Below are 25,134 nucleotides of genomic sequence, written 5' to 3'. Positions count from 1 at the left end.
ACATTGTCCTAGATAGGCCATTGATCTAAGACTATTGCAGAGCACTGTGTTCTGCAGGACAAGTTCTTGGGACAGGAAAGAAATCATTTATTCATTAAGGATTTCAAATTGCTAGGCTATAAGGAATCCATTCCTCATTCTCCTCCCACCTTCTTCAGTGCCCAGCATCCACTGCTCTCACACACCCCCACCTAAAAGCTTCACATATTAACAGATGAGATTAATAGGTCTAAATCCCCTGAACATTTTCAAAAAACATGGGAAAAAATCCCAGAGATATTTCATACTCTGTCCCAAAGGGATGAGGGTAACCCTCTTTCCCTTCTCACCTATAGAAGACATCCTATTGCATTATAAAAAACCCCTGAGGCTCTTGGCCATGGCTGCCAGACTCCAGGCTTAGCATCTCCCTTTTAGACAGGGAGGAGGAGGGCATGTCAGACAGGAAGGAAAACAGAGAAAATTTCCCTGGGAAAATTGCCTTGCTTCTCTTGAGCTGATCCACAAACTGACACAATTCTACAGGATGTTTTGATTTCTTTCAGACTGACATTTCTTGACAGAAATCAGAGTAAAAAAAAAAAAAAAGGAGAAAGAAGAAACAAGAAATTTTCTCTGAAATCTTCCATGTCAGATCTCATTCACTAGCACTTTTTCTTGTTAAATGCAAAGGGTTAAAGGGAAGAGATCTAAACAGCCCAGTGATCAATAGTTTGTGTTTGATGTTAAAATAGGTTCTGGAGATCTCAGGACAGTTTTGCTCAAAGCATTCAGTGAATTGCAATAAATATCTTCTCTGACATAAGGCAGTGTTGCCCCACTGTGGGAGCTCAAAGAGAGCCCTCTGTGCTTAGGAAGATCACCCCTCAACCACAAGCACCAGGGCAATTGCCACATGCCCACCTCTCTGTACAGCCTCTTTGTGTGGAGGGACAAGCCCTCTCCCCCAAACTCAGGTTACCTACATGTGCCATATATCTGGGGTTGAGCAGATGAGAAAAGGTTTTATCCAGGATCTGCCATGTTCACTAAATAATTCAACAAACTAGTTTTTCTTAAGATTGCTGCCTGAAGGTTTATGTATTCTGAGTCTGAGCACAGCACTGTTTGTTTGGTTCATTAAGTTCCTACTGTTCAGCTGAGCTTTTCACAGGGTTTTGGGGTTTCTTTCGATTTGTTGTTTTCCTGTTTGTTTTATTTTGTTGGTTTGGGTTTGTTTGGTTTTGGTTTGTATTTTGATTTATTTGGGGGTTTTTTTGAGCATAAGCAGCGCGATGAACCATTTTTTCCCCAATTAATATAAAGAAAATCTCTAATGTTTAAATACAGGCCTGAGTCCATCAAGATTGCTTTAAGGAAATAAGTTGTTATTTGATTTCCTGGTGGGATAAGTTCTTGTTAAATACATTTTTAAAGTACTTCTGGTATCTAATGAATTATGTAGCATGCCCCTTTTTCTTCTGTCAAATGAGTTTTGGAAGAAATCAGGTCAAATCCAATGGCAAAAAAATGATACAATATTCTGAAATAACCCCTAGTGAGAGCAAAAAAATCATTGTGGTAGAAATTAATACTGGATGAAGAAAAGGAAAATATTACAAACAAAAGCCAGGTCTCCCTATTTTTGTGGCCACCCCTCCCCCCAAAATTTCTTGCAATAGGGCAGAGGCCAGGTACAATTTTTACAGGCCTTAAAGGAAACTAGTGAAAACCAGGTTTAAAATTACCCAAAGAAAGTTATTTGTCCACTAGTGTGTAGCAGGCCTGCGGCACCCTTAAAGGGAAGAGGTTTCTGTGGGTATAAGTAGAGCCTGGACACAATATTGAAGAGAACCATTGCCAGTTATTAAATAGAACAATCCTGGAATTCCCAGCAAATGCCCTGAGCTCAGAAAGTTCTGATGCAATAAGAACAGTAGGTAAAAAGGTCATACAAGCTTGTCCTGTTCCACCCCCTTCCTGGCCACCCATTGTCACCACTGTTATGACTGTTATGTTCTCATCATTATTAAAAGGCAAAATCCTAGAACAGAAGAAAAATTGCCAAAGTTACTTTAGCTGTTTGGTCATACTTTTTAGTGGTTTAATTCCAGCCAGCAGCAAAGTACCCCACAGCTGCTCCCCCACTGCCTCCCACCCCTGATGCCAGTGGGCTGGAGAGTCAGAAAGAAAAGAATAAAACTCATGGGCTGAGATAAGAGCAATTACATAATTGAAGCAAAACATAATAATAATAATAAATATGCTTATAATGATAACAATAGTAGTACAATACAGTAATAGAAAGGATAAAGAGAGGGTGAAAGTGACAGAACCCAAGAGAAACAAGGGGTGCCCAACACATTTGCTCACCAAGTGCTGATCAGCAGCCAGACCATCCCTCAACAGTGATCATCTCCCCCAGTTCATACACTGAACATGACCTTCTGTGGTGTGGGACTCACCCTTGGCCAGACCAGGTCACCTCTCCTGGCCATGCTCCCTTCTGGATTCTTGCACAACTCTTCATCAACAAATCACGAGACAGTGAAAATTCCTTGTCTTAGGATTACCACCACTTAGGAGCAGCCAAAACACCAGTATTATTCTCATACAAAACCCAAAATCCACAGCACTGTATCAGCTACTAAGAAGAAAATGAACTCTGTTTCAGGCAAAACCAGGACATATGTCCAAAGTCAAAACTAGTTCTTTTAAAGAAAGGGCTGACTGTTATTTCCATGGAACAACACTTCTAATACAGTAAGGGCATGTGGTTTTTAATATGAGGTGTGGGGGTGACTTCTAAATCTCCCTTCCCTCAGGTTTACTTCCTTAATGCTGACACTGATTCATTCCAGGATGAGTGATGGAATCCCTGGCTAGGACTGAAATGAAACATGTATTCAGTAAAGCCATTCTACTTAGGTCAAATTTTCTGAATTTTCTCAGTTATTTTTTTTGTTCTTTTTTTTCCTATTTCTACAACATTTTGGTTATTGTCATCAAAAACAGACCAGGTACATAATTTCTAATTAAACTTTGACCACTACCTCATTTGTTCAACTTTTTCAAAAATTGCACATTTATAATTTTCCTGGCAAGAATCAAATTAAAATTTTGAATTGCTGATATCATCTCAAAGTCCTGCACTCCTACGTGCTCTCTTTTGATTGGGATAACTGTTTTGTTAATCTTCAGACTTGGAAGATTATTTGTCATATGGGTTTACACTTAATTAAATATCAGTTACTTGCTTTTTGACTGAAGCAATTTGAACTCAAATATGCCCTAGAGGATTCTGAAGCAGAAAATTAGTCTTCTACCTCCCACTTCCAACATGTTGATTAAATTGTTCTGAAATTTCCTGAGGTGGCCAATGCCATATAGACCTTGAAAGAGAGAAGAAAGTTCTTTCAAACACAGGGCTTTTACTTTTTATCCCCCCATCAAATACTGTTGGTTTTCAATTTTATTTTTCTTTTCCTCGAAAAGTTGTCAATAATCACTACTGAGAAATCAAAGTTAGTTAATCAAAATCTACTTTGACACAATATCTGAAATTTACCTGTCCTACAATACAATCTCCTAAAGTTACTCTTCTCTTTTTCCCTCTATTCAAATTCCCTCTGTGTGACTCACAACTGGAACAAAACTTGGCTTATCCACCTCTCGCAAAAGTAGTTTTGTCAGCAGTTTAGACCATCTGAAACAGGTTTCTCCTAATTTCTTCTTTTGGAGCTCTACCCTTGGATGCACTTAATTAAATATTAATTGTACCCAGAGGAAAAAAAATAATGGGGAGAGGGTGACTTCTGCTGGGTGGAAATGGGAAAGTCACATTGCAATCCCTGCTCTAAAAAGTATGTAATTATACATACAAAGCAGAGCAGAGGGGGGTTTTCAGAGAAAAAAAAAACCTTCTGAGACACCCATAGGTGCAACAATTTATCTTTTCACCACTTTGTCTCTCACTGGAAATACTTTCAACAGTGAAAGAACTGGGAGGTGGAGATGCAGCATTAATAGTGCATCTCCCTGGGCTTTTTCTGCAGGACTAAGCATATCCTGAGACTGTTTATCTTGAGACAGCCTTGTCACAAGATGGGTACAGAGGTGTGTGCTAAGCCACAAGCTAGCAAAATTCGAGCAGTTTTTATATGTGCACACAATTTGGGAGCAGCCCAGTCAAGGTCCCAGGCACAAATGAATTTATCACCCCATGTGAGCAGCAGCCCTTCACCACCACTGAGTAAAGGACAAGCTGTGAGCGAGGAAATTGGACAGGGAATTTCATGTGTGACAAATGAGATGGGCTTTCCTCACCAGCACTACAGGCACAGCCATGGATGTCTTCATCACATCTGACCTTAGCCTCTCTGAAGGGGCAATGAGAATTGCAAGACATCTGGACAACAGATGTGAAATGCAATCCACCCTTGTCTACTGTGTTTGTACCATTATATTCTGAGCAGAGCTCAGGGACGTGTATCATCGTAAATCACAACACAAGGTGAAGGATAACTGGGACTCTGGCAATCCACCTCCAGATGGGCAAAGAGATGTGCAGGATCAGAATAATCAGGCAAACAGGAGGAGTGAGTCTGATAATTAATATATGAGAAGGAAAAACTTGTTTCTGTAATAAGAAGTAAATTGAGTGCCTTTGGATGAACCTTGCTGAAGTGATCACTGTCCACACTGTTTGTACTCTTGTGTTTCTTGGCTTCTTGCTTCCCCTAGTGGCAGAGGTGCAAACTCTGGTGACCAGAGATTGGTTTTGGATGCTTGGAAATTTAAGCAGTGATATGACTGGGGGGAAGAACTGTTGCCTCTCACTTGGAGCTGGCAGGGAGCAATGACAAATCCAGTAATGCAGCATGGGAAACTGTAGTGCCTTAGCAAGCTAAACTGAACACAGTGTTAAAACTGGACCATAAATAGGGCATTTCCAACACTGGGCTGGAAATCCCAGTCCTTTGTTTCTTTTTAGGTAGGCACACAAGCCCCAGTAAGAGAACAATACCCCATCTTTCTGTCTGCTATCTAACCATCTATAGAGAGCTCTGCTTGAAAGAGATAACAATGGAAACACGAGATAAATGTTGGATAACAGAAAGTGCACCAATGAACTCCAGCTGACTCAAATTTTCCATAGAGCACTTTTCACACTGGAAAGTGTATGGAAAGGCTGATTTTGAACAGTCTTATGCTGAGTTTATCTGATTGGCTTGGCCTCCCTAGAACTGTAATACAACTTCCAAAATGTTAAAATGTGCCAGTCTGTCATTTTGCATTTTTACACTTTTTTTTCATTCTGAAATACTTTGTTTAATTTTTTTTCCTTAGACATCAAGATAATTTCAGGGAACAAAAGCCCCTTTTATCATTGTCCTCTTGGAATAACCTGAAAATCCTTTTCCAGACAGAAACTGACTTTTGTTTTGTCTTTGTTTAGAACACTTGGAAAGCTGTCATTTCTGTTTTCCTTTTCTTTTTTAAAAAATAAATTAATTTATGAAACTGAAAACTCAGTTACTTACAGAGCTACAAATCAAGATGACCATGCACAAACCACCAGCAGCAGACCAGCAGGGCTGATTGCTTATCAGGTATCACAGAATAAATTAACTTTCAAGAAATCTTAGAAGAAATGTCATACATGGAATTTTGGCATGGGAAACCCTGAGAGAACTAGATGGGGGTTTAAGGCCAGCAGGATCATCAGGAAAACAGAAAAAAGGAGGAAGTTACAGGATATAAATTGGTTACTGGAGGCTGTCTCTATGCAGTATCTCTGTTCTGTGTTCCTTAATAGCCTGTTTGTGTTGTCACTCGCACTTGTCCTTCTGAGGAAACTAAGACCTTGCAAGGACTTGAAGTTACTAAGTCTATAGACACTTTTTAAGAAGATGAAATACACTTTTGTTATCTCATAACAGTTTGATGTAAGTACGGAGCATTGCAACTGTTCAAGCTAACTTGCCCTACCTTCCATCCTGTTTTCTAGTGAGGGTCTTCTGGGGAGAGTCTTTTACAAAATTCTGGAAAGCAAACTAGCAACATAATGAGTGGTGATGTCAAGCTTTATTGACTTGCATATGCCAACAGATTCAGCTGAATTCTGTCATAGACAATATTTGGGGATAAAGGCCTGAAGTTTTATATGACATTGCCTGTCAGGAAAGTTTTAGAAATGCAGGAGGAAATTCCCTATTTCTTATTATCTGTACTGCATTTTTCTACAAGCTATTGGAAAGCATTCAAACAGTCTCATTTTTCATTAAAATGTTGCATCTCTTCATACTGCTGATGCTATGTGAAATAGTGGATCAGGCTTTACTCTCACATAGATCAAGAGTAGATAGCACAGGCTATGAGAAAGGAGATAGCAGATTACCTGCATTTGTTGTGCTTGTATCAGTAAAAGAAGTTTGCATTTAGCACCTCAGCCAAAGGATAAAGATCAAATGTAGCTATTGAACTCAGTGAGTTATTGATCAGCAGATTTAATTCAACATGCTAAGGAAAAAAAGTTGCACAAGAAAGGCATATATTATTACCATTCAATAAGCCACTTTTTCTGACTTTCTGCCTCTAGTGGGTACCAATAAGGAACTCTGCCAGGAAAAAAATTACACAAAAATCTTGTACAGCTATTTTCCCATGCTGTGCTCTGAAATATGTAGAAATCCTTCCTGACACAGATTTTTTCACTTGCATCCAAAAATATCGAGTATATTTTCACTTGATAATCTACAGCAGCTTATAATGTACAAAAATACATGTGAGAATGAATAGAGTGGATGGCAACTCTGCTTCAAAGTCAAGGCAGGCTGATTAAGATTCCCTGTGCAGCTTCCCCGAAGCCTCGTTCTGTGCACTTTTTGTGACATTGTCTCTCATTACATGCTCACATACAGCTCTTTTCACAGGGCATGAGTGCAATCTGTGCCTCAGATGAGCAATGATCACTGACAGAGGAATTACTTCATGTTTTCTGCATTGTTCAGCATGGATTGCACATTTTCTGCATTACACCATGGCAGAGAGCATCTCTTCGCTACTCATTTTGGTCTATTCTCCTCTGCATCAGATTTCTTATCCTATCCATTCCTGGTCCCACCTTTTAGTCTTCCCATCTTAGTCTCAATTTTCCCAGTCAGGCTCAGACTTATCTGGTCTCTGACTCCTGTACATTCATTCCAGGCTGAGTGACATTGCAGTTGCTTCAAGCAGATGGAGCCTTTGGTAAGGCAGCAGAGACAGCTCTAAGCTAATTAACACAGGAAGCATTAAGAGTGAAACCTGGACTAAAATCTGCAGAAGCCCTGAGCAAACACTTGGTAGCCCCATAGGGCTGAGCCCCATGTCACCAGTGTTCAGTGCTGCTACAGCAGCGCAGTGTCCATGGCTGCCTCTCCACTTCCAGTGCCAACTGCTTTCAGTTTCTATCCATTTCTATCTTCCAGTTTCACATCTATTTTCTCTATCAATAATCAAACCAGTTTGGACTACTCTGCATACAAACTGGGATAGATGTCATCATGGAGGGGTCCTGAGACATTATTTTCTAGACAGCAGCAGAAATGGCAGTAATATTGCTATTAATCTCTGTGTCTCCAACACAGCTCTGATATCCCTTTATAGCAAGGCTTCCACTTTGCCTCAAGAGCAGAAATGTTGCCCTATTCACACAGACTGGATCTTGGACACTAGCTCAGAGGCAAAAGCAAAGCTGTTTGGCCACCTTGCCCTGATACTCTGTGGGCCATCAGTGCAGAAAGCAGATGCTTACAGGAGTCCATTCATCAGAGCAGAGCTGTATCTCAGGCTGATTCTCAGCCTGCAGCTCTCAGCATTGCCCAGCTAACAAACACATACAGGGGCTTTCTGCAAAAATGCAGTGCAAACAGGAAAGCTTGAGGCAAAAGAGCACATGATAATCAACATCAATGCACTAAATGCTTCTATTCAGGACAACATAAGCTCATTTTACGTTTGCTTACCCAGGACTTTCAGTGTCAAAAGAAATACTGAAAGACATTTTTTTCCAGCTTTTTCATAAATTTCAGCTTCCAGCTTTTATTACTTTGTAATTAGCCATGCATATTGCTTTAATAAAAGCTATACCCAGAGAGAGAACTCCCTAATAGTCCCTAATTTGGTCCCTCAAAAGGAATTTGGCAACCACCTCAGATGATTAAGTGGTGATCAAGTAACTGCCTAAAACTGAGAAGCAAGATGCTGCTCTGCAGCCTCCCAAGATTTCTGGTAAATAGCTGAGACTTGCATTGCCCCTGTTACCCAGGGAGGAAGGCAATCTGCTGGATGGTGCTGAAAATTAGACTCTTCCCTTATCTCCCTATCTTGCAAACGCAATATATGTTTGGCTCCATGTTTTATTGCTTCCATTCTCATCCTGTAAGGAGCCTTGAGGCTTCATGCAGTTATTGCACAGCTGGGGTCAATGCAGTTCAAGGAGAAGGTACTACCCTGCTGAGTTACCTAAGCCTATTCTCACCAGAAGACTTACCTGAAAAGTTTCCATCCATCTATTTATAAGATTTCGGAGTCAATTAGCCCTTTCATTTGTAGCATCTGTTTCACTCAAAACTTGGTTTTGTTTCTATGTGCTTTTCTGGTGGTCAGAAAAGTTTTGGCAGCCAAGCTTTGAGGGAAATTTTTCAGAACCTTCTAGCCAGATATACACACATATATCTAAACCTGGCAGTTTGAGTTTTTATTTTCAGGATGAAACTGATAATCACTTTTACATTCAGCAAGACACTGCATGAATTGAAGTTATGGGGCTTTCCCATCAATTTTTACTCCCACTTTTTTTTTCCTCCGTCTCAAATTTGCAGATTAGTATGCTGATAACTGCATTGAGATTGCTGATGTTTACTCCAATTTATGCTCAACCTGATGAGAGCAGCTGGGCCTCCTGTTTTTCCTCTGTCAAAGCCACTAGGACTCCATCATGGACTGTCAGCATGAGTTCCAGCTGCATGGATAAGGCAATGAGTGAATTTAGAAACTTCATCTGCAACCAGCTGTATGCCGTGTGTGGCAGTGCAACCTCTTCAAGCTGGTGGTGACCACATCCTCCAAGAACAAACCAGTTCAGAAATATGTTAACAACACCATCATGTGGCACAAAACAGCTCCATCTCTGTGACCTTCCTTAGGAAGCACTCTGGGAATCATTCAGGAAACTCCATCAGGTTTCACAAAAGGTCAAAATGTCTGCCTTGGTGGCAAGTGGAAGTCCTGAAAGGAAACTGTCCTAGTTTTTCTACTGCATTTGTTCCTAAGTGTCAAGTTACTTTCTCTACAGGTATTTGAGCACATAAATGCTTTTGTGCACCCATTACTCTCTCTAGTAGTTTCATTGTTGGAATAGAGCAATGTGCACTTGAATTTCAGATTATTTTTTTCTAAATAAAAAAAAAAAAACAACAACTTTAAACTGAAAGAGTGGAGGTTTAGACAAGATATTAGGACAAAATTCTTTACTGTGAGAGTGGTGAGACACTGGAAAGTTTGCCCAGAGAAGTTGTGGATGCCCCAAACCTGAGACTGTTCAAGACCAGGTTGAATGGGGCTCTGAGCAATCTGGTCTAATGGAAGGTGTCTCTGCATGTGGAAGGGGAGGTGGAACTGGATGATCTTGAAAGTCCACTCCAAGCCAAGCCATTCTATGATTCTATGATTGATTCTATGACTGATTCTATGATTTATTCAATAATTGAAGAATTATTTAATAACTGTGTGCTGTGAGAGGTTATTTGTGTACACAGGCACAAGGTCATACAGACAGAAGTATATGTTTATACACATACTTCTACACAGAAAGGAATTCTACTAACAGTTAAATGCTCAAATATCTGTTTATGATTCTCTGAGTTCTGTTTACTGACAATTCTTCTTTCAGTCGTTAAAAACATGTGCTCATTGATTTCACACTATGAACTCCCTCTGCAGGGAGATAGAGGTTTCACATAAAATAGGACAGAAAATGTAAACAGTGAATAATGAGAACAACATGAGTTTACAGCAATCTCAAACTCAGTTTCTTAAATTCTCTTTGCATGAACTTTATCTATGCAGATTCTCTCTGTCTTCAAGCAAGGAAAATATTGAGCTGAGAATGAACAGAATTATTCACATTTCAATGGCCACAGATAAAAAGGATTCACATATGCTCTTTAATCAGACACCAAGCATCTAAAAAACAAATAAGTTTGCTACATCATTTAGACTGAGTATTCTGTTCTGAATCTTGACAGACTGTTTGAGGAAAATCCTTGTGGCCTTGGCTTCTCTGCTGAACTCAGGAACTAAGATATTATACTGAAGCCAGTAATAGTGTTGTCATTTTCCACAGCTACCAAACATGCCAGACCACTAGACACGAGTCAGAAACATATTCTAGACAGCATGTAAATGAACACATTAATAGGAAAATATTCTCAGGTATGTATGCTAGCTGTTTCAGGAAATCTTACTCTCTTATTCTCGTCTGGGATGCAAATGATGCTTTTTTGTTGCTGTGCTGTCTCTGCCTCGGGCTGTGGGGCAGCCAGAGGGGAGGCTGGGTCAGGGGCATGGCCAGGGGCTGGCACTTCGGTGTGCTTCATGGGAGAAAGGGCCTCCAGGGTTTCCAGTCATGCTAGCCAGAATTAGCCTGAGTTTAGTGCAGTTTTGCTTGCTCTTTGGGGGTTACAGGTGTACAAAAGAGAAAGCAAAACTGAAGGAAATGGACCCCATATGCAAAAATCTACTGAGAAAGGGAAAATTTATTTTTATATCTTCACATATAGAATGCTTCATCAAGCAGATGGGAGGGTGTTTGCTCTAGTTTAGACTTTGTGTCCTAAAATTAGACCTGTGGAGACTAAGAACCCTTTGGCCAGCTCCTTCATAAAACAGGTGGTAGAGCTTTACCTCAAAGTTCTGGCTGATGCAGGATTCCTCACATTTTAAATACTTTGTGCTTAGTATTGTGAAGGAAAGCTACTGAGGCAGTGGGTGGGTGCATTTTTCCTTAGGGATATGGTATAATGTGATCAGAGTACTTTTCAACTGACATTAGCTATGTAAAGAGCTAGCTTGTCCTCTGTTGCCTGTCTACTCAATAGTGAAAACTAATTTGCTTGAGAGAACAATTCACTTCAGTTCATGAGCAGATAAATGCAATCCAGTAGTTTTACTCTGCTTCCACAGACTATGATAGAGCCTAATTACTGAGATTTACAAAGGTAGGTGAGATGAATCCCACACAAGCTGTCTCACCTTTAAAAATGTATGTGGGTCTTGCACAGCCCCTCAAAATCTAAGAAGCATCAGGAGGTTCTTGAAATCAGGCAGCAGGGTGAATATAGGCATGTTCTTGCATGTTTTTAGAAATCCACAGCCTTACTTCCTACAAAACTGAGTGCAAGATTCTTGCCTGTTATAAAATGTATATGCTTAATTTCCCTGGTAAAATATGAAACTCTCAGTCCTGTCTCCTGCTATGCCCAAAATGCTTGGCATTAGGACAAAGAAAATATGTGCCATTTGTCCCTGAAACTGTCTTCCATTCCCACAAAGCAGTGATGGCCCATGGATTAATGCTAGGCAACAGGGGAGATGTGTGAAAAGTACCAAAGGAAAGCACTCCTTAAAGCTGCAAACAGTCATGATGCTTTCTAGCAATATAACCAAATAGCAGCTTTCATTCCAGTTCTTCCCATTCCCTTTATAATATCTACCCAGATAGCACTATTCTCTGGTGTGTGTTTTTCTCATCCTCCAGCTCTCCCACCACAATTTTCATCTGCTCTCTGGCAGAGTCCTGTCCCAAACAACTTTCCCTTGGCTCATGGAGCCCCCTCCCTTATGATCTCCTTTCTGATTGCTTTGGGAAGACAGAAATTGGAGACTTCTCTGAACTACACACACCAAGAATTACAGCAGTTTGAGAGTCTCTAAGTAGAAAATATTTCAACAAGATTGTGCTAAGTCTCAAAAATCCATTAAACAGAAATAACTTTCTGTAACAGCATAGTCCTGCCACAGTTGGGTTTTGTCTTCATGAGACACATCAGCATCTCCTAATACAAATGAGAAAGTTTTACATGACATCAAAATCACACCTTTCTAAACTCAGAGTGTGCTCTGACTGAAGGTGGCATAAATCTCAAGTAATTTCACTTTTATAATTATTCTAGGTTTAAGGCAGTGTAATAGGGAATAAAATATATTCTAGCAGGCACTGCTAGTCCTCACTTTAACATCACATTTTAATTTCACGGAGAATTTTCACTAACACAGTTGAAAGAGGAAGATGAAACTAGAACATGGAAACAAGTCACTTTCAAATGAATTTTTTTATAATGACTTCCTTTGAAGCAGCTTGCAAGCAATGCAATCACTCATCCAAAATGGGGTTATTTTTCTAACTTTAGCTAATGTTAATTTAAATAACATTTTAGTAACAGTGAAAGAAAACTAACACTTGATTCCTTTTAATTTTGATTAATTATTCCAATATTTCTAAATATTTTCTAAATATTTTCTGTGTTAGATTCTAATATCACTTACATTTTGTTTTTCCATTATTTTAATTTCATTAGTTCCAAATAAATTATTACAGATATTTCCCAGGATAATGTGGAACATAAGCATTATTTAATTTTAAATAATCATTAAAAAGTGCTTGATACAAATGTTATTCCCACCTCCTTTTATTTATGCTGAAAACAGGAAAAACCTAGTGACTCCAGGGAGCTGAGCAGCATGCAAAGCATGATTTAAACACTACTAAAATGAAGGTCTAAATAGATTATTTTAATGTGGTTGAACAACCACCAAGGCTGGGATCACATAATTTCTTTACCATCTTAAAAAAAAAGTTTAAATGACAACATTTTGTAGAAAAGGGCCCAAGGACTGAGCATAACGAGTGCTTTGAGATATGCCTGATTCTGCAGCCTGCATTTACAGCCTTGAGACATCAGCTACTGAGCAAGGATCCTCCTTCATCTCAGCAGAGCTGCTGAGCTGAGCCTCCACAAGTAACAATTGTTTTCTCAGGAGTGAAATAACTCTTTCCCCAGAAGTAAGCCTCTTTAAAATGTCCAGATGGCGACATTACCTAAGTAACATTCTAGAGTGATGCTAAATTTACAAGGTGCCCATGGCAAGGGATATGTAGAGAGACATCTGTGTTTCAATGATACTTCACCAATAGTTAGAATTATCAGCAATAACCAAATAGAAAAAAAAATCCCCTCATGTTCATAACTTAAAATATCTCTCACTGATAATAAACTGCCATCCAGACTTCATTGAATGTAGACTCCATATGCAAGTATGGAGACTCAATCAGTGCTTTTGGTAACCTGTGCCAGAATTTGACCACTCTTACAGTAAAAAAAAAATGTTTTCTTGTGTGCAGTTGAAATATTGCATGTTGTAGTTTGTGTCCATCACCTCTTGTCCTATAAGTTGTCATTCAGGTGTGTCAAATGTACCACAAAATGTTCATTTACAAAATATTAGAATGTTCAGACCTTCTTTCACAGAATGTTAGAATGCTCAGGCTATATTTCAAAGAATGTTAGAAGCTTTTATCTTCTTTTCCTTAAGTTAATTTTCCGGTGTGACCTCCAGTTATTCAACACAGACTTATTTCTATAACTGGATTTCTCAATTCAATTTCCCATTAAATAGAGCTCTTACACACAGTTAGCAATGACATGCAACAGATATGTTGCATGAGGAAAGAAGTAAATTTATTGAACTATAGTAACAAAAAAACTCAAAACAGTTTACCTCTTCAGTCATTTTAGCAACTGTCTTTAGCTGAAGTACTGCTAACTCACACACTGTGATTCTTGTTTTTTTTAAACCTTCTGCTGTTTGTGGAAGGTTTTAGAATTCACCACAGTACCTGATTGTTAATGTACCCATCTTTTCACTGTTTCCAACCCACCTCACCTATGAGATGCTTCAGTGGATATTTCCACTAAAGGCTTCCATTAGTATTGACTGTTGCCCGCATCAAATGTTTAATGTGCACTGTCAGGTTTAATCATGTGTTTGCTTGAACAAGATCCATTATTGTCTTTGCTTGTATTACAGAGAGAGCTTAGTAGGGTTTCTCACTTCACAAATTATTGAATTTTTCTTTGATGAGCTGTGCTGTTTGTTTTAATTATTAAGAATCTCAGAGAATTCTGAATGATACAAGACAATGGCTTTTCAGTCAGCACTTTTGACTCTGACTTGCCCCAGCATCTCTTGCCTGCCCTGTGGAACAAATCTAAAATACACAACACAAGGAAGCATCAATGATTGTCTGTGTAATACATACATATATACATACATACATAGAGAGAGAGATCCCTGGAGCACCAGCTAAACCAATTTTGGTTCAGGCAGTGTAGTGTGACAAATTTACACATGGACATTTGCTTCAAACACTTTCTGGACAAATTCAGCTCTGCTGAGATCCAACACCAGTATGTTAAAGTGCTTGTTAAGGCTGCATGTAGCCCTCTGGTGATTGTGTTGATGGATGACAGCTTTCTACTGCAGGAAGAGACTGAGCGCCTAGGGCTGACTCTTTCACATGTGTTAGCCTTATTTTTTTGACCATGGGGTTTTGTTCATATGCCAGTATCTTGGCAACAGCAGACAATCTGATTCTACCAAGTTCACTGTTTCCTCCCTGGGAAATTAATACAATAATGACATCCCCCAGTTTAACCTTCTGTTTGCCTTTTGGGGTATGGAATGTCAGATTATTTAGTGCTGTGCACTACAAAGCAACAGCTCTGGGAGCAATCAGCCAATAAAGGCTCTGAACACTGTTGCTGTGATGGGGACAGCAATCATACCAGAAATATAGCACCAGATACACAAGTACTTTGGCAGAATGTTACATTTGCAACCTAAGAGTTTTAAAGTCCTGAAATTGGGGACCAACAATAAGAAGGTAACCTGCAACTTCATGAAATGTCGTAAAGTGCACCAGAAAGAAATAAAAGTTTCTGGAAATAATATATTACTTAGACTACAGAGGAAGAGGCATAAATTCTTCAGGAGATTGTATCTGCAATCTCTTCAGGAGATTGTATCCTACCTGAGTAGGACTGCAGTCATGTTCAGCAAGGTATTATTTGAATTGTTTGGAAGACAGCATTCATGAAACTTCTGTCTCATCCTTTAAGGTTATCTCTTATGATGTGGAAAGGCACTGATAAAGTTGAATGAAAGAATAACATGACCTATTTTAACTAATTATTCCTTTAGGGTCCTGCTTTAAAAATAGCTTTTTTCTTACCTCTTTGTCATTAGTATCCAAATGTTCAAGATTATGTTGCAAGGTATGTATTCAGAGTTCATTCTGCTGCCCCTATAAGGAAGAAAGCTGAACAGGGTCTGGGAGTGCCACTGGTCTAATGTACAAAATAGGCAAAAAAAACACCCCAAAACATGTACTGATTCCAGGCTGATGGGGTTTTTTAAAAACATGAATATGGTGCACAATGCACTTTTAATATCTGAACAGCTGTGTTCATCTGTCTCCCTCTCTTCTTGTTCAGATTTTCCAGCTACATCTAGAGCCTGGACCCACATATTTGGTTGAACTCAGCTCTAGCACACCCCAACACTTCTGTGTGACTTTCAACAACACTCCTTGTCTCTGATGTTAATGCAGGAATCTGGCTGGTTGGAGACCTGCCCAGTATGTGCTAACAGACCACAGCAAACTTGTATGGGAATGTGAGCCACATCAGCTTCATGAAAACTAGTTTCTCTCTCCTTCTGAAACTACAACACATATTTCATGCTTCCCTGGCTGTTAATTTGCTTCAAAACTCAACATTTCCACACTGTGATTGAAGAACGATAAGAGGCCTTCATAGTGAACTGGCAACATTTTAAAATTGGAATTCTGACCTAAATATATTCATGGTCATCCTGAGACTACACACTGAAGAATGGTTTAGCATAAGGTGCAAAGAATTTTAACAGACGTGTTCACATAAAGATTTTTACTCTCAAAGAAGTGTCTTGCTCATTCACTTGCAGAAAAACAGGTAGAAAAAATGGGATTTGGAAGGAAAATCCTTACTTTATTGGATTCAATGTGCTTCAGACTAAGTGTCTTGGAAGACATTCATTTTATTCCAGAGAAACACTGTCATTAGGAGAAAACTGGCAAAATTTTGTTCACAATTATTCTTAGGAGTAGAAGTCAGATTAACATGGGCCAATTGCAGAAAATAACTAGGACAATATACCAAAATAAGGGATACATTTTTATGAGGACAAAAATAATTTTAAGTAGACTTTTCAAGCTCTTTAATATTAAAATATATGTATCAATCAACAGTATTTTCTTTGACTAACCAGGAAAAATTGTTTAAGGCATCAAATTTTAGCCTCTTTAAAAAATTATTGTTACTCTTACTGCTCAGGAGAATAGTAATAATAGAAATCCATATTACTTGTATAGAACATTTTGTGAGAGTCATAATTACATGTAAAGATAAAATGCCAGTCTGCAATGTTCAAACAAAATATAGTTACTTTTGGAACCATTTTATGATTAACATCTAAAGGTACTTGGGAAAAACATCCACTTGACTGATAAAATTGCTGCATGCAGTTCTACTCGGCTTAACAGAACCATTTATTTGAATACAAAAATATGCTTTTTTATGAGCATGAGAACATTGCCTCCTGTCTGAGAGCACATCTTTTGCTTCTGCAGGGAATGAGATCCTGATTTTGTGCTGCTCCTATCCTTAGCCTACTGTTTTCAAAATTATCATGGAACATGTTCATAATCAAAAAATGACAAAAGAAGACAGCCCACAGTTTGAAGCAAAGGCAAATAAGAGCTTTCTGAAGCAAAGAAAAGGCAAACAAGAACCCCATTGTTTAGATATATTTAACTGACATGAAGATACATGTAGGTGGTGCATGGTTTTCTTTCAGAACTGGGGATCAACTGCCTTCACAATACTAGTAAAAACCAAAAGAACAGCATTCTAGTACACTTGTGTAAAAATTTTATGCAAGCAGAAGGATGCCATTTTTAACAATGGATGTTACTTTTGAATGTCTCAATAAAACATTTCTTGACAATGCTCATCATAACTACAGACAAAAAGTTTCCCATAAATACTTGAGAACAGAACACACTGCTACTTTAAACTCATAATTCTTCAGCTAGCATTCTCCTTTCTTCCCACTGCTCCTTTTCATCTGCCTAGTCTGACAGTTAGAAAAAGTACTAAAAGGACAAAACACCAATTATTATTTCAGTTATGTCTTCCTGTATAGCCCTTAAATCTCACTTTTAATATCCTAATTTTTCTAAATAATGTAATGCAAAATTATTATTAAAAGTCCATCTTTGAAAATTCAGTATTCTAATCAGGACTATACCAGAAAACAGTGAGACATAAACATTTCTTATGGCTATTGGAAGAAAGGGCAGACCACTCAGGAAGACTACAAGGATATTGTGAAGTTATGCAAGGAGAAAATTGGAAAGGCCAAAGCCTAACTAGAATGAAATTTATTAAGCCAGTAAAATGACAAAAAAAGCTTAAAAAATGTTTTTAAAAATACATTGTCAACAAAAGGAGGGCTAGGGAGTATCTCCATCTTTATTCTATGCAAGGGGAAACATAGCAGCAAAGGATGAGAAACAGACTGAGATTCTTAATGCCTTCTTTGCCTCAGTCTTTAGTAGTAAAAACTAGTTATCCTCAGGATATTCAGCCCTCTAAACTGGAAGACAGAGATGGGGAGCAGAATGAAGCCTCCATAATCCAAGGGGAAATGGCCAGTAACCTGCTACACTACTTAGACACACAAAAGTCCACTGTTCATTGAATAAGATCTGGCTGGATAAAACTGATGAAAAACTCTCTGGCCAGGCCCAGAGAGTGGTGGTGAATGGAGTTAAATCCAGCTGGCGGCTGGTCTCTACTGGTGTTCCCCAGGGTTCAGCAGCCGGGCCAGTCCTGTTTAATGTCTTTATTGATAAATTGGATGAGGGGCACTATGCAGCACTACAAGCTGGGGCAGAGTGGCTGGAAAGCAACCCAGCAGAAAAGGACCTGGGAGTGTTGGTGAACAGCTGGCTGAAGACGAGCTATTTTGCGCTCAGGTGGCCAAAGGCATCCTGGCCTGTATCAGCAATAGTGTGGCCAGCAGGACCAGGGCAATGATTGTCCCCCTGTACTCGGCACTGATGAGGCCTCACCTTGAATTCTGTGCTCACTTTTGAGCCCCTCTCTAAAAGGAAGACACTGAGAAGGGGAGCAGAGCTGGGGAAGAATCTCTAGCAGAAATCCTGTGAGGAGCTGGTGACAGAACTGGGATTGTTTAGCCTGGAGAAAAGGAGGCTCAGTGGATACTTTCTTGCTCTCTACAACTCCCTGAAAGGAGGTTGTAGCCTATTCTACCAGGTACAAACAATCAGACAAGAGAGAATGGTCTCCACTTTCAACAGGGAGTTTTAGACTAGATTTTTGGAAAAAGTCATTTCCTAAAAGGTTGTCAATCATTGAAACAAGCTACCCAGGGAACAGATGGAATTATCACCCCTGAAGCCTTTAAAGAAAATGCGGATGTGGCACTTGGGGACATGGTTTATTGAACAGGGTGGTGCTGGGCTAATGGTCAGACTTAATGATCTCTTAGAGATCTTTTCCAAACTGGACCAGTCTGTGATTTTATGATCCTGTAATTCTATAAATATTTCACACAAGACAAAAACTAGCATTATTTTTATTAACAACAAGGTGAACCACTGACAATTTAATTAAGGGAGTATAGAAGATAAAAAAAAAAAAAACAAGATATGGGTGTGGCACAAAGGGAAAAGCCAAAAGCAACTAATTACCATTAGTTTCAAGAAAGGCTAGGGTTTGGAAAATCATAAAGCCTACAGTTCCATGGACATTGGGGCTGCAAAAGGCATGCCAAGGGGCGGTGCCATTGCACCAAAGCAAATTTTGAGGGCTTTTGCCAGGAGTGCTGAACCACCCTAGATTTTTAGATTGCCCTCTTTAGATACATTGTCTTTGGGAAGACCTGGGGTTTATTACTTCCTTTTGAGGTAACCATTGTCAGACATTCAAAGAGCACAAGCCCTTTTCTTGAGGGCATTCACACTCTTTTGTGAAGCTATACTGGAGCTGCAATAGGAAGTACAGGAGGCAGCTTCACAACACAGGATTTTATGGACAATATTTAGGAGCCTTCAAGTGTTCTTAACCCTCACTTTGAGCCCATGACACAACATGACATCCAGTTCCTTAGGACACAACTTCAAACATGAGCAAAATAAAATTTGCCATTCAAAAGAGCAGTTCAACACTGAACCTGCAGGCTATGCCCAATACACACTGTTTGCTTTGCTGGGTTAGTTTTCAGACGGATGAGCTCCCCAGTCTGCATGGAGGAGATGGAAACACAGCTGAGGACATGTTGCAGAGAGATCAGGCAGATTTTGGCTTGTACCCCTGTATCCCTGTGGGCAGCACCACACAGGGATATAAACCTTTAACTGGCTTGGCTTGCAGAAGAGCTCCATGATTAGCTGCCCTGGAACAAATAGGGTAGAGGTGTGCAAGGCCAGAAATAAGCAGTCGTGTATGGCAACAGAGAAGCAAAACCTCCCTTCAGCTGTGATTGCCACCCAACTGCTGAGTAGCTGGCAGCATTCAGTGTCAATTCTGTAGCTTTCTGCAGTGCTGGAAGCAAGAGAATATACTGGCTTGTTTTGGGTGGACAGAAAATCTGTGACCACTCTGGGAGGTGCCTCTGTTAACCAGCATGGTGTTAAAATGAACTTCTGCCTAGCTGAGATGGTCTTGCAATCACAACCCTTTCTGAAAGGCTCTGTTAAAGTCCATCAGCCATTAAGTCCCCCAGGCAATATATCAGACTTTTAGAGAAGACTCTCCACAAAGCTTTGAAATACAGTTTTTCACTGCCTTGAACTTACATGTCATCAATTCCTTTATAAATGGAATGGATATCTCACACTGATAAATATTTCTAACTCATATGCAAATGCTGTTCTAATTTGATACCATTTTTACTTACTTTATGTACTTTTAACTTTTGCATACAAGACCAGAAATTACTATCACGTCATTTACTATTACTCTTTTTCTTGGAAGCTTAATCTTTACTCCATGCTAAGCTAAGTAATTTACTTGATCAAAGTGTAGGCTGTACTTGACAGCTGTCATAAAATCCCTTAATATTCCTGCAGTTTGATGTCTTCTCCACTGCTTTATTGTCAGCACAGCAGTTTCCTTGCTGTCACCAGCAGCTTTTTCTGCTTTCCTTGATTTTTATGGCACTCTCCCAGACGGCTCTGTACAGCTTCAGTGCAGTTCACAAGTGCTGGGCATTTCGTAAGCTGTGGTTTAGAGTCTCCACAGCCTTGGTGTTCAGTTGCCAGTGAAATTACATTTAACTCCCAAGCTGTTTACAATTCAAACAAAAGGATTTCTCTGTACAGCATCCAAACCCGACAAAGTTACAAGCATTTAAGCTTTTTGCACAAAGATCAAATATAAAAAAATCTCCCTCCTCATATTTCCTTTGGTTGCAGTCTTCTGCACACCATATAGCTTAGCTTGTATCTACAGAGCCTCTTTTTATGTATCCCATAAGCTTTTACTGATAAGCTCACTCTTTTAATCCTCTAAGGGTTCCATACAAATTCAGTTTTTTCCCTTCTAAACTTCTTAATTTCTTACTTATTCAGAAGATATTTCTACACTTGACTCCTTAAAGACTTTTTTTTTTCAGAATAGCTGTTAAGCCTTGTACCTAACTGGCCTATTAACAAATCTATCAAAAAAAGCTAAATTCCACTCTTTCCCATTTTCCTGAACCAGGCTTGACTGTACTCACAAGATGGCGTAAGGTCTTGAAGGAGCACATTAAAAAATCTTCAGTTAGCTAAGTGCCAATCTGATTTATAAACCATGTGTCCATTAAAATTTGTTCCAAATATTTCGGCTAAATGCCTTTCTATCAGATCAAGCAGTAGGTGCCTGTATCAAAATTTCCCAGACCCCCTCCACAGATCCTTTTAGGTATCTTCCCACTCCTTGACTCCTGAGCTCACAGCACCTGGCTGCAGCTGCTCTTCTGCAAATCCAGGCTTGGACCACGCTCCTTTCCAGAGCCTCACCATAGACAGCTCTCTTCCCATCACATTTTGCATCTGTTTTCACCTTGGATGCTCTCTCCTGGATCAGGCTCTTCCGTTTTCCCTTAGGCCTTCTACTGTAACAGAGGTACTGCATTCTGTAATCTTGGCATTGCCACAAAGCCAGAACCAAGCCTGGCACAGAGCCTGACTTGCTGCAAGCAGCATTCCCTGGAAACAGCTTAGAGCACTGAGAAACTCCTGAGAGCGAGCAGGCAGGAGGGCAAAGCAGTGTCTCCTGACAATCGGACAAGGAGCATTGCTGCATTGCTGCCGGCAGAATACCTCAGTATCCACGCTAAGCTGACCTGCAGGAATGCAGGAAACACAGCTCATACTTGGGGACCATGTACAACCATGACAGATCTATTTCTGGCGGTGTGACCTCTTGGAAACTATAGGACCTGGATTCTCTCCTAGTGAGGAACACAGATGTAATTCCCACCTGGACTGCAAATTATAGCCCCTTCCTACATTTGTATTTTACAGAATCACACACTTATTGGGGTTAAAAAGGACCTCTGAAGAACATCTATTCCAACTCCTTCTGCCAAAGCAGAGTCACCTAGAGCAGTTAACATAGGCACAAGTCCAAGTGAGCAAATGTCTCCAGAAAGGGAGATTCCACAACTTCCCTGAGCAGCTTGTTCCACTGCTCTGCCACCCCCAGTATAAAAGAGTCAAGGTAATTTTGTGTATTTAAATTTATGGCCATTGGTCCTTGTCCTGTCACTGGGCACACTAGAAAGAGTCTGGCACCATCCTATTTTCACCCACTTTTGGGATACTTATAAATGTTAATAAGATCCCTTCTCTGTCTTCTCCTTTCTAGACTAAACAGGTCCAGCTCCTGAAGTCTTTCCTCATCTGAGAGATGCTCCAAACCCATAATCATCTTTGTGGACCTCCAGTGTAGTGTGTCCAGTAGCTCCTTGTCTTTCCTGAACTTTGGAGGCCAGAACTGAACACAGTAATCCAGGTGGGGCCTCACTAGGGCCCAGTAGAGGGGGAGGATCACCTCTGTTGACCTGCTGGCCACACTCATCCCAATGCACCCAGGATATTATTTGTCCTCCTGGCCACAAGAGCACTGCTGGCTCATGGTCAGCTTGCCATCTACTAAGACTCCCAGTTCTCTGCAGAGCTGCTCTCCAGCAGGTCAGCTCCAGCCTGTCCCAGGGTTATTCCTCCTCAGGTGGAGGACCCTACACCTGCCCCTGTTGAATTTCACTAGTTTCTCTCTGTCCAACTTCCCTGCCAATCAAAATTCTGCTGAATGGCAGCCTAGCCTTCAGGTGTATTTGGAGCCATCCTTTCTCCACAAAGGAAAAGGAAGTATCCATGAAAAAGGAGCACACTATGAGGAGAAAACCTTTGAGAAAAGCTGGACTATAGGTACCTAGGAATTCTTCACTGGGATGCACTCTAAAATAGAGACATTCCTTTTTTTTTGCTTTGTTTAGTCCACCTTCATGCTGCACACATTTTGTAACATTCAGCTTTTATTTTACATAAAATAACACTTTATTTTACATTAAATAAAGGCTTTAATAATACTCTTAGGTTCAGTATATCTTTGCACGATCCTCCCAAGGCTCTCAGCCCTGCATGGTCAGACAGGATATAAAAATGACTTATCCATAACTGCCACTGCTGCTGCAAACAGGATTGGATGAGGTGGTATCACAAACAAAATAACCAGAAAGGAACAGGAACTATGAGAAAAGGGAGAGAAATAAGGAAGAACCTGATTGTGTAAATCAAATGACAACTATGCACAGTTGTCCACACACACATGCTGCTCCAATCAAATGCCCTGTCCAAAGGGGAGCTATGTGTGGCTGTGAAAGAGCTTGGATGGCACTCTGCCATGGACTACCTTCCAGCACTGACAGGGAAATGCCAGCTGGTGCTGGCACTTCCACAGCAGGTTCCCTTCAGGTCCTTTGGTACCACCCGACAGCCATATGCTCTCTCTCTTGGCCTTTTGGAAGCACAGACACAGCAGATCTTTCTCATGCACTGCAGACCAAACTCAGCTCTGAACCTGAGGGACTCCTTGTCTTTTCCACAGACACACTGCAACTGCAGACACAAAAACTGAGCACTCAGGAAGGTTGCCCATGAATGGTTTCATAAAGTGCCAGAGTCACAGAGAAACAACAAGTGCTGCAGCACAGCACTTCTGTGGCTGCTGACACACCCTGTTAACCCGCTTGCGTGGCTGATGCTGCGCAAGATGTGGGCATTGCCTGTTTTCCACGAGTCAGCAACGATGCTGGCAAAGCAGGCATGACAATACACTGCACTGTAAAGTACTGCTGACAACACACTGCTAGCCTGGACAAGGATGGGAGCTCACTAGTTCACACATTCTTGCCATAGGCTCTAAAAGTCAGACACCAAACTCCCTCTGCTCTGGCACACTCCCCATTTTCAAAAGGAACATTTCCATTAAAATTTGTCCTTAGCCCTCATGCAAAGGGATAAATCTGCTTTTGCTAATAACACAGATGTATTTTTTTTCACAAGCTGATTTTATTTTATGTCTACAGCATGGTCTCTGGAAACTCATCTTACAGGTTGAAGCAATAAAGAAACCTTGCCTGAACTATCTTTATACCATCTGCCAAGAGCACTTTGTAAAGATCTCTGGGATGTTCTGGAGCCCAGGTGAAGCCAACAGCACCCTGGATAAACACAGTACCCTGGATAAATATGAAGAACCTGACTTATGGATCTTGGGAAAACAACATGGAAAATGCCAGACTGCAACCTTTATAATGATATAGGTAATTACAGAGTAAGATTGCTACAGAGAAAGACTGGCAGCATATTGTCTGTTGGTTGTGTGATTGCATTCAGTAATGAACAGTCTCTTGTAAAACCTGGCACAGATGGTACACACAGTATCACAGAAATAAGGAGCTCTCTGTCCACCATCTTCTTCAGTTTACATTACTGTTAATATTTTCTATGTTTACTGCAGGCATAAAAATGTAAATAGCAAGTAATAAATCCATTAATTTTCTACACCTCTGTAAGATCTTTGCAAACTTCCGTGGGACAAAAAGCCTAGTATTTCACTTTCTTTCCATTAAGAAACCAGTTCATAAAGTTGCAGGTTTTCTTCCTTCTTCTGGGTTTCCTCTCCCACTGTGGAGTTTAAAGTTCCTGTTTAGTGAACACATACAAAAACTTTTACTGATAGCATCAGGCAGCATTTGCTGCCTAGCTATATTTCTCATTACTGACACAAGACTACCCTGTCTAAGATTAACCCTGTATTGCTGCACAGCTTCTTACTAGTCATTATTATATGAAATGTTGAACTGTAAAATCAATGTTAAAGATCAATGTATCCTTTCAAGCTCCCATTCTGCCAGAGAAGCAACTGCAGAGAAAAAAAAAAAAAACAACAAACAATAAAATCAACAATTTGCACCTTAAAAGGAATGAAAAGCTGGAAAGCACGGATGTTAGTTTTTGCCTAATAGCACATAAAGTTTAACCTCAGCATGGTTGGAGTAAAACCCAATTCCTGAATACAAATTAAATGCTTTCCCATTCCATGATCCTTTAACTTTCACTCCCTGCACATGCACTTCAGGGAGGGGGCAATCCTGCAGGACACTGTATATGTAACCATGTACATGTAGATGCCATTAAAATGGAAATGCAGAGGAGAATATAGGGCAACTTCAGTTTGCAAGGCTGGTCTCAATTTTGGTCTATATATTTTTCACATTCTTGGTTATGTAAGTTTAACATTTAAAAAAATAAATAAAATACCCAAGAAACCTGTTATACTGCATGATCCCTAATAATCACTTCTTCCCACAGTCACTGCCAAGATCTGCTTCTACAACCTGTGTATCAACAGACAAGAACGCTGCTCTAAT

This window comes from Zonotrichia leucophrys, chromosome 2 (genome assembly GCF_028769735.1).
Source record: "Zonotrichia leucophrys gambelii isolate GWCS_2022_RI chromosome 2, RI_Zleu_2.0, whole genome shotgun sequence".
Taxonomy (NCBI): domain Eukaryota; kingdom Metazoa; phylum Chordata; class Aves; order Passeriformes; family Passerellidae; genus Zonotrichia; species Zonotrichia leucophrys.
Note: the sequence above shows the minus strand (reverse complement) of the source record.